A 9255-nucleotide genomic window follows, 5' to 3' on the forward strand; every position below is an offset into this window, starting at 1 on the left:
TTCTTTCCAAGTTTGCAATGATATATGGAGTTACCTAAGTAAAAAAGAAACACAATATACCTTAAAAGCAAGGTAAAAAAAAAAGGTGATCAATCTACATGTATTGATACGGAACCATCTTCAAAATAGATGATATAGCAAGTTGGATTTTTCATTGTCACAAGCGTTTTACAAAAATACGGTTGACCCTTGAACAGCACAGGTTTGGCCTGCATGGGTCCACTGATATGCACATTTTTTTCAATAAATACAGTACAGAAAATGCATTTTCTTTCTTATGATTTTCTTGATAGCATTTTCTTTTCTCTAGCTTATTTTATTGTAAAAATACAGCATATAATACATACAACATACAAAATTTGTGTTCATTGACTGTTATCTGTAAGGCTTCAGGTCAACAGCGGGCTACTTGTAAAGTTTTGGGGGAGTCAAAAGTTATGTGTCCCTAACCCCTGCGTTGTTCAAGGGTCCTCTATATAATTTTACTTGTCCTTAATTGCTGTAATATCTGACTCTTATTTCCCGTTATCCCTCATGGAAGAAGACATAATTTAGTCATTTCTTTTTTTTTTTTTAAAGATTTTATTTATTTATTTGAGACAGAGAGAATGAGAGAGAGAGAGCACATGAGAGGGGGGAGGGTCAGAGGGAGAAGCAGACCCCCTGCTGAGCAGGGAGCCCGATGCGGGACTCGATCCAGGGACTCCAGGATCATGACCTGAGCCGAAGGCAGTCACTTAACCAACTGAGCCACCCAGGCGCCATAATTTAGTCATTTCTAAGTAGACTGTCAAATGCAGTGATTTCTTAGTCAAGCAAATCAAGGTATTGGGTGCTGGAAGTTTGCCATGGTTGCCCCTGAAAACCCAGAAGCCTTCACCACTGTGCTTGCCATAAGGCCCGTATGCATTACTTTATGCACTCAGCTCTTGTGTCCAAACCTCACTGTGCGTTCTACTGAGAGGCAAATAAGTTACATGCCTGCCCTGGTTTCAAGGCAATGTTAGAAATGTAATTTATTGTTTTGTTTTACTGTCCAGCTTCTCTGGTATATAATGGAACCCATACAGGTTGGCACTATTTGGTAATGGAACCATCAGTGACTACAGCATCATCCCCTTTAGGATGAGGAGATCGGTCTTCAGTTTGAGGTTCCTAGCCATGTACCAGCCCCATGGTACCTAAAAATTGATTTTAACAATGCAATTTGATTATTCAACTTGATTATTCTATTTGATTGAGGAAGAATGAGTTTAGTGGTTAAGTTTCCCTTTCCAATTATGCCAGATTTACCCCTGTGGAATTGCAGATATCTCTCAGAACAATAACTGAGACAGTACAGTCATTTAGCAATTACTCAGAGTATCCACTGAGCACCAAGTGCAAGATAATCAAGTAGAAATCGATCGTGTTTTGTATTTGCACAGTACTTAGATTTTGTAGAACACACCCAAGCCTTTTCTTACCTGATCCTAAAAAATAGGTTTGTGAAGTGAACTGGGAAGAGATCCCCATTTTATAGATGAAGAAACAGAGGGTCAGAGTTGAACCGTTTGCCCTAAGTCAAACCAGTAGTAAATGGTGAAGTTGGGACCAGGACTAAGCTGATTGTATTTGAGTACTGTTTCCAGTATTCCACACTGTCACATTTTCTATTGACTCCATGAACAGGCTTTGGTAGGGAAGCTGGAAAAAACCTAAGGAATGGGAAGGAGACACCTCTGGGATGGGGAGGACAAAAGAAGGCACCTTTTAAAATGAGGGGCTAGTAGAGCTGAGGCTCCTTCTTTACCAACTTCCCAACATGGGTCAAGGGCCAGCCCTCCATAAATAGGTACACTTCCAGCTCAGATTCTGTACCTTCTCCTATCCCTTCTACTTCTTTTTACCTGTGTCCCTGGCCACAAAAGACCCTGAACATTAGAAAAAAGTTACAAGTTATAAGTATGAAATCCCACTTGTCAAGGAACACTATAAAAATCTGTGGTATGTTAGCCTTGGTAAGGGAGCTTTCCTTCATTTTCAGAAGAACTCTGTGAGCCTCCACCTCTGATCTGCAAACACAGCAGTCTCTTTAAGGACTACTTTGGTCCTTTGTTGAAAGGACGACAAAGACTAGAAAAATAAGCCCACTGATTTCTGAGCAAAATCACAGCCTGAAAGTCACAGCCTCCCTTCTAATATTTTGTATTCTTAATGTTTGATATGATATTTGGGAATAATTCACTAAGACTTGATTAGGTTTACATAAAAACAATAGGCTTTCTGAAATCACAGGTGAAGAGTGGGTGGGAGAAAGGAGGTGATGAGAACACCTCAACTTTAGAGTATAAGCTAAAAGAGAAAAGCAATGCACCTCTTCTGCCTAGTTTCCCAGAGCAGTCCAACACCCAGTGTCAGCAAAGGAAAAGAACAAAGCGATGAAAACAAAAAAAACACCTAGGTCTTTTGCAGGAGAAAAGAGCGAAGGTAAAAATTCTGCTAAATAAGTTTAATGATATTCTGTCAGCCTGAAGAAAGAGAAGCTCTCCGTGTAGCAAATCATCAGGCTTCTCTTCACTGAACGTGCTTGGCAGAGGAGGTTCTTCCCATGTGTCTCTCTTGGGAAAATGTTTTCACATTGGTGGTTGCTAAGCTTCATCAGCACATTGTGATAGGTAAGCCAAAGTTGTGGGTTTAGTTGGTTGCTTGTTTGTGGGTTCATTTACACTTGGCTTTGTTCTAAAAATGCTTTGAGGTGGCAAGCTCATTGTGCTTTGTGCATCGATCATATTTAGTCAATTAAAAGCGTAAGTGATCCTTTCAAAGGATGTCTGTGTGAATAGAGGAGTACAGATTTGTTATTGTAACTAGGCAAATAAGCCAGAATGCTATTTGATTAAACAGTAGGTCTGCAGCCATTTCAGCAATAGATGAAGGTAGGACAATTTTAGTTGAAAATGATCAACAGTGTATTTGCTCCAGAGGATCCTGCAGGCCCACTAAGGCTGACCTACTCAACTGCCATGCTCCTGGCAAACCCAAGAAGTGCACTCTTGTGATCCTCAGCCTCAGGGAACTTTAGCCCAAACCAGTGCCTCTTTTACCAGAAAAACTATAGCAGAGAGGCACTGAGATGTGTCACTAGAGACTGAACAAGATGTTTAATAATTACTGATAATTTCACTCAATCTATTTTTAATCTCAAACCAATTTGGGTTCTCTCCAAGGTCAAGAACAAAACATTTACTATGGTAGAGTTGCAAAATGGCTGCAAGTGACGTCTCTGCCTTTAGAGAGATGAGTTTGAGACAACTGCAACCACTTCCTAGCTAGTTCTACGGCCCATGCTATGGGTTTGGACGAGTCACTTAACCCCCAGTGCTTTAGTTTCCGCATTTGAAAATGGGGTAATAAGAATACCGACCTCATCACCTTGTTGTATCAATTGAAACACCACCCCTAAGATGCTGAAACACAATGTGCAAGCTTATTGATGTTGGCTGTTATTACTGGGTGCCTAGTACTGTCTTGGGCCTTACTGGTGTCAAATTGTCTTAGTCCGTTCAGGCTGCTGTAACAGAAGGCCATCAGCTGGGTGGGTTATAACAACAGAAATTTATTTCTCACGGTTCTGGAGTCTGGGAACTCTTAGATCACAGTGCCAGCAGATGTGGTGTCCGGTGAGAAACTGCCTCCCGATTCACAGGCACTGTGTCCTCACACGGCAGAAGGAGGGAGGGAGCTCTCTGAAATCTCTTTTATTAGGGCACTAATCCCGTTTATGAGGGTTCTGTGCTAGTGACTTAATCATCCCCCAGAGTTCCCACTTCTAAATGCTATCACATTAGGGATTAGGATTTAACATATGAATGTATGTTGCGGGGCGGGATACAAACATTTAGTCTATAGCACAAGACGATTAAATAGTCTGCCCTCAAGGAGCCTGTATTAGTCTGGGTTCTCCAGAGAAACAGAACAAATAGGATATGGAAATACCGATTTATTATTTTTTAAAAATTTCCATCGGATGTTATTTTTTAAAAACCAATACAGGTTTTGCAGTCTGGGATAAATATCTTTAGTTTTGGTAACATACATTAAGTGGCACTAATTACACAGAAATTATTAGGTAACTAACGTGAAACCACAGAACTGTAACTGCCACAGCCACATGGACATGGCCTTTCTGGCTGAGCACATTTTAAAAAAAAAAAAAAAACTGGATGCCCACACCAAAACTATGCCAAGGAAATCTGTTAAGCAGTAAAGCTCTGAAGTGGTGACTCACTAGAGTACCTAGATATAGAATAGATTTAGAGAGATTTTCTGTAAGAAATTGGTATAGATATAGAGATTTACTCCAGATGTAGAGAGATTTACTATAAGAAATCTGAGTAGGAAGTGGAGAAGTACAAGACCTGGAGTCATCGGCAAGCTGGAGACCCAAAAGATCCAGTGGGATAACTTCCAGTCTGAAGCCGAGGCGAAAAGCAAGAGAAGACCAATGGCCCAGCTCGGAGACAGGTACAGAGAAAGGACTCTTTCTTATTCAGCCCTTTATTCTGTTCAGGCCTTCAACGAATTGAATGAGGCCCACCTTCACTGGGGAGAGTGATCTGCTTTACTTTGTCTAGCACTTCAGATGTTAATCTCATCCAGAAACACCCTCACGGACATACCCAGAAATAATGTTTAACCAAATATCTGGACACCCTGTGGCCCACTCATGTTGACACATAAAATTAAGCCTTAGAGCTTGCAGTATGGTACAAAAGACAGATAGATAATTAAGTATTACAATGGAATAAGGGAAGTGCAGACTTGGAAGAACATACAAAGAGCTGTGAGAGTCCTGAGAAGGGCGACGCTCATCAGTCTGGGGTGGTTGGGCCAGGTTTCTAGACGTTTGGGTACTTGAACTGAAGTTTGTAGTTCGGGGAGTAGTACGTGTCCAGGAAAATGGAAGGGGCACAGGACTCTAGGCCATTTCTCACCCACTTAGTGGCTAACACACTAGTCCAAGTGACCGCTGTGTTCACGACGCTCTCCTACCAGCCTTCTACCTGGCCTCCTTGCTTTGATTTTTATACCTCTGCTATCAGTTCTCCATACAGCAGCCAATGGGGTGGCCTTAAATCCATAAGTCAGCTCATGGTACACCCTGCTTTTAACGCTCTAGTAATTTGCCATCATATTTGGTAGAAAATTCAAAGTCCTACACTACAGTACCCTATGTAATATGACTCCCCATTACCTTTCCCACCTAATTTCCTGTGACTTCCCTTCTCTGTTGCTGTTTTCAGCTACACAGAGACCTATTATGAGTCTGACGACCTGCTTTGACTTCAGGGTATTTGTTTCTACCCAAAACACTTCTACAAATCATCGTATGGCTCTGTCTCTTACTACATCCAGGTCTGTGCTCAAAGTCAGCGACCTTCAATGGTACAACATTGCTGTCGTCGATTTATCCTGCTTTTTTAAGTTGGTTGGTTAGTTTTGTTGTTGTTGTTTTGCACACATCTGGAAACCTTCCTGGATGAGATGATGCTTGAGTTGGATATTGAAGGATGAGAGAGCAGGTAAGAAAGGGAGAGAAGAGGATCGAGTCCCACATAGGGCTCCCTGCTCAACGAGGAGCCTGCTTCTCCCTCTGACCCTCTCCCCTCTCATGTACTCTCTCTCTCTCTCAAATAAATAAATAAATCTTTAAAAAAAAAAAAAAAAGGGAGAGAAGAGAATCCCAGGTCAGAGGACCAGCATGTGCAAAGGCTCAGCATCAAGAAATGGAATGCCACTTTGGAGAAAGGCAGGTGGTTCCCCTGTGGTAAAGGGTGTGGTGTAGGTGAATAGGAGAAAGGAAGTTAGTGAGGAGACGGGGCTGTCTGTGGATACGCGAATAATGGTACCTGTAGACCCTGCTGCTCTTGCCCACGTCGGCCAATAGCCCAGCCTTTGCCCTTCGTTCAGAGGAGCCCGTCTCAGATTGTATGTCTTACAGTGGTGTGTCTCAGCCTTTTTCTCATAATGTCACTCCACCCAAGGAGGCTCTTTAAACATTTTTTTCTAATACCACTCCTTTGAAACTTTAATACCACACATGTGCTGTATATCTATTTATCTGCTGTATATGCTCTGTGCTTTATACGTAAAAATAGGATTTTCTCCTCCTGAGAGCCAGTTTTCACTTCTGTTGAGAATGTATGTTTTATAGTTTTCACTGACAACATGATTTTGTCTCTGTCTTGTCTCCTGTCTCTCTCTCCCTCAAACATCCAGGAAGCATCCGAATCCCACAGAATACCATATACGTGACAATAATTGAGCCATCATTGCATAATAATGACTATACTCACATAAAACTGGAGTGATTTTTCTTTCCTCCCTTAATAATTCTGCCCCACCCCTCGTATATGGACCACCAAATTCTACATCCATGCTTCTAAGTGGCATTGGAGACTGAAACGTTCCAAGGAATGTCATATATCTGATTCTTAGAGTTCTGCCTTCAGGGATAACTCATTTATTCAGATGCTGCTTATCCTCAAGTCACACCTCTGTCTCCCCATCCCCACCAGCGAAGCAAGCTGAGGACACGTGCACAGGGCACAGGAGGAAAGCAAAAAGGCCTCTGAGCAACTTGCTTGAATACCACACTGCAGCAAAGCTTGTGTGTTTTTTTAAAAAATCGGTTTTTCCAGGTGTTGAATGTAAGTATTGAATCACTAAATTGTGCACTTGAAACTAATATTGCACTGTATGCTAACTAACTGGAATGTCAATAAAAACTAAAAAGACAAAAAAAGATGAATAGGGCTACATAAAAGGAAAGATATGCCATGTTTATAAAAAAATAAAAATCAGCTTTTTATACAGTATCTATTTACATTTAATATACACAGTTCTATTAAGATTTGTAATCTAGCTTCTAAACTCATGATTGACTTGAGGTAGCAAAATAGAAGGAGAAGAGAAGGGCTGATGATAACAAGGAAAATACAGAAGAGCAGCGCAAATCCCATTTACTAATATGAAAGCACATCAGTCTAGGGGCAAGTGGTCGCTGGATTTTACTGGTGTTTATAATGTTGTTCCTAAATGATCACATGACTTTTTTTTAGGAAAACAGAGAATATGAATCCTATTTTCCAAAGCTTCCAACTAAGATCATTAGAATAAAGTTCTTAAAATAGTAAAGCTTCATCTAACTGGAAAATTTAGCTACCCATAAAGACTTATTTCCATGAGGATCCTGGATAACATCTGGTTTTAATAATTTTTGGGGCTGTCGCGTGTAAACAGTTGCATGGTGTTCGAAGGTTCCATGAGACAAAATATAGCCTTTGCTCATTTTGAGTAATGATGTATGGGATGAGTGAATCTGAAATGAAAAAATTAAAAGGTTATTGGTTTACATGTCCAAAATTTTTTTAAAAATATAATCCCATATCATAAGTAGCTTCAACACTGGTCAGCACATGCTGTGATAAAAGCTTAACTAATTCCCTTGATGAGGATGCTGGAAACTAAATGTGTACAGAGATTTACTTATATCAATATAGGTAAATGAGTTTCTGAGTGGTGGAGCAATGTTGCATAGCTAGCAAAATTGTGTTCAGCTTAAGCACTTTATCAAGAAGAGTATTGCCTGCAGAGATAATAAGCCATTAGGATAAACTCACTTCCACCTAATCTAATACCTGCGCTTCATTGAGAGGAAAATAAAGCATGCCTTACTGGCAGCAACAGCAACAGTATGATGATCGGCACAAAGGGCTTTGGGATCAAGAATCAGGGGGCGCCTGGGTAGCTCAGTTGTTAAGTGTCTGCCTTAGGCTCAGGTCATGATCCCGGGGTCCTGGGATCGAGCCCTGCATCGGGCTCCTTGCTCTGCGGGAGGCCTGCTTCTCCCTCTCCCACTCCCCCTGCTTGTGTTCCCTCTCTCGCTGTGTCTCTCACTGTCAAATAAATAAATAAAATCTTTAAAAAAAAAAAAAGAAACAAGATCAGTTTGTTGAATATGGCTGGGTGACACAGATGGGGGTGGGGTGCAGACACTCCCTGAGCCCCCAGATTATCCTTTATAACTAGTATGTCTGTTCTACCTGTATTATCAACCAAAAGATGACCATCAATTTAGTCACAAAGCTGGGCACTTTTCTCTCCCTTCTTTTCCTGTTCTTTCCTAACCAGTCACCCAGCTTGTTTCAGTGAACTTTTCTCAGGATTGACGGAGTCAGGCAATATGAAAGTGATTGAATTAGCTGCTCACAGAGAAACAGAGAGATATAAAAGTTGACCGAAAGCAAAGCTTTAAAAAAAAAACAAAAACATTTTTTTTTCTTTTTTCTCTTTCTTCTTTTATTATGCACCCTTATGTTCATTGCAGCATTATTTACGATAGCCAAGATATGAAAGCAGCACAGCCTTATTTAACATGAGGTCGTATGGTGAAAGCCATGAGGGAGTGTCAGAGTCTCCAGGGAGAGTAACTGTGGGTGAAGAAAAGGAAACGGATCCAAAGGGAAAAGACGTGGCGCCAGTGGTTCTTTCTGCCTGCTGTTATTTCCTGCCCCGGCCTGTGCAGCCACCTGATGCGTCCCCCTGGCTGCTTTCTAGACCCGAGGCTCAGGACGCTCTCAAGAGCTCCTCTATTTGGAGGAGATTCAAAGACACTTGAAGGAGAAGGTATAAAAACCTTGAGTTAATACAAGCGAGTTGTATTAACAAGAGGGAAATTCTCACTGATGAAACTATTTGCCTTGTTTCCTTTATTTCTGTTTAACCGTGACAACTTTAAAAATAAGAGCCTAGACTTAAAATATTTTTAAATCTTGGAAAGACATTCTTGCGTAGACAATCTTTGAATTCCAAGCAGTGACTTTTAAGAAGTAATTTCAAGGATTAATATTTTGAAAACGCAGAATTGTTCACCTTTCTTAAAAATCTCTTCTCCCTACCCTCCTACACTGTTGGTGGGAATGCAAGCTGGTGCAGCCACTCTGGAAAACTGTATGGAGGTTCCTCAAAAAGTTGAAAATAGAGCTACCCTATGACCCAGCAATTGCACTACTGGGTATTTACCCCAAAGATACAAAAGTAGGGATCCGAAGGGGTACGTGCACCCCGATGTTTATAGCAGCAATGTCCACAATAGCCAAACTGTGGAAAAAGCCAAGATGTCCATCGACAGATGAGTGGATAAAGAAGAGGTGGTATACTGGGGCACCTGGGTGGCTCAGTTGGTTAGGCGACTGCCTTCAGCTCAGGTCA

At 41.2% G+C, this 9255-nt stretch overlaps 1 long non-coding RNA gene across 14 annotated transcripts in view; it reads left to right on the forward strand.

Annotated features, from left to right (window-relative positions):
* The window catches only part of LOC115940167 (uncharacterized), a 91689-nt gene extending 82464 nt beyond the window's left edge, over window positions 1-9225 (forward strand). For 5 of the 14 annotated variants that reach the window (XR_014139173.1, XR_014139162.1, XR_014139164.1 and 2 more), the window contains 3 exons: window positions 1041-5564; window positions 5711-6692; window positions 8372-9221. This is a non-coding gene — a long non-coding RNA (uncharacterized LOC115940167). Of the gene's footprint in view, window positions 1-1040; window positions 5565-5710; window positions 6693-8371 lie in introns of all 14 variants that reach the window. The other 9 variants (XR_014139163.1, XR_014139166.1, XR_014139176.1 and 6 more) reach the window with 7 other exon arrangements.
* The last annotated feature ends 30 nt before the right edge of the window (window positions 9226-9255 follow it).

This window comes from Leptonychotes weddellii, chromosome 12 (assembly GCF_054177405.1).
Source record: "Leptonychotes weddellii isolate Sample4059 chromosome 12, ASM5417740v2, whole genome shotgun sequence".
NCBI lineage: Eukaryota > Metazoa > Chordata > Mammalia > Carnivora > Phocidae > Leptonychotes > Leptonychotes weddellii.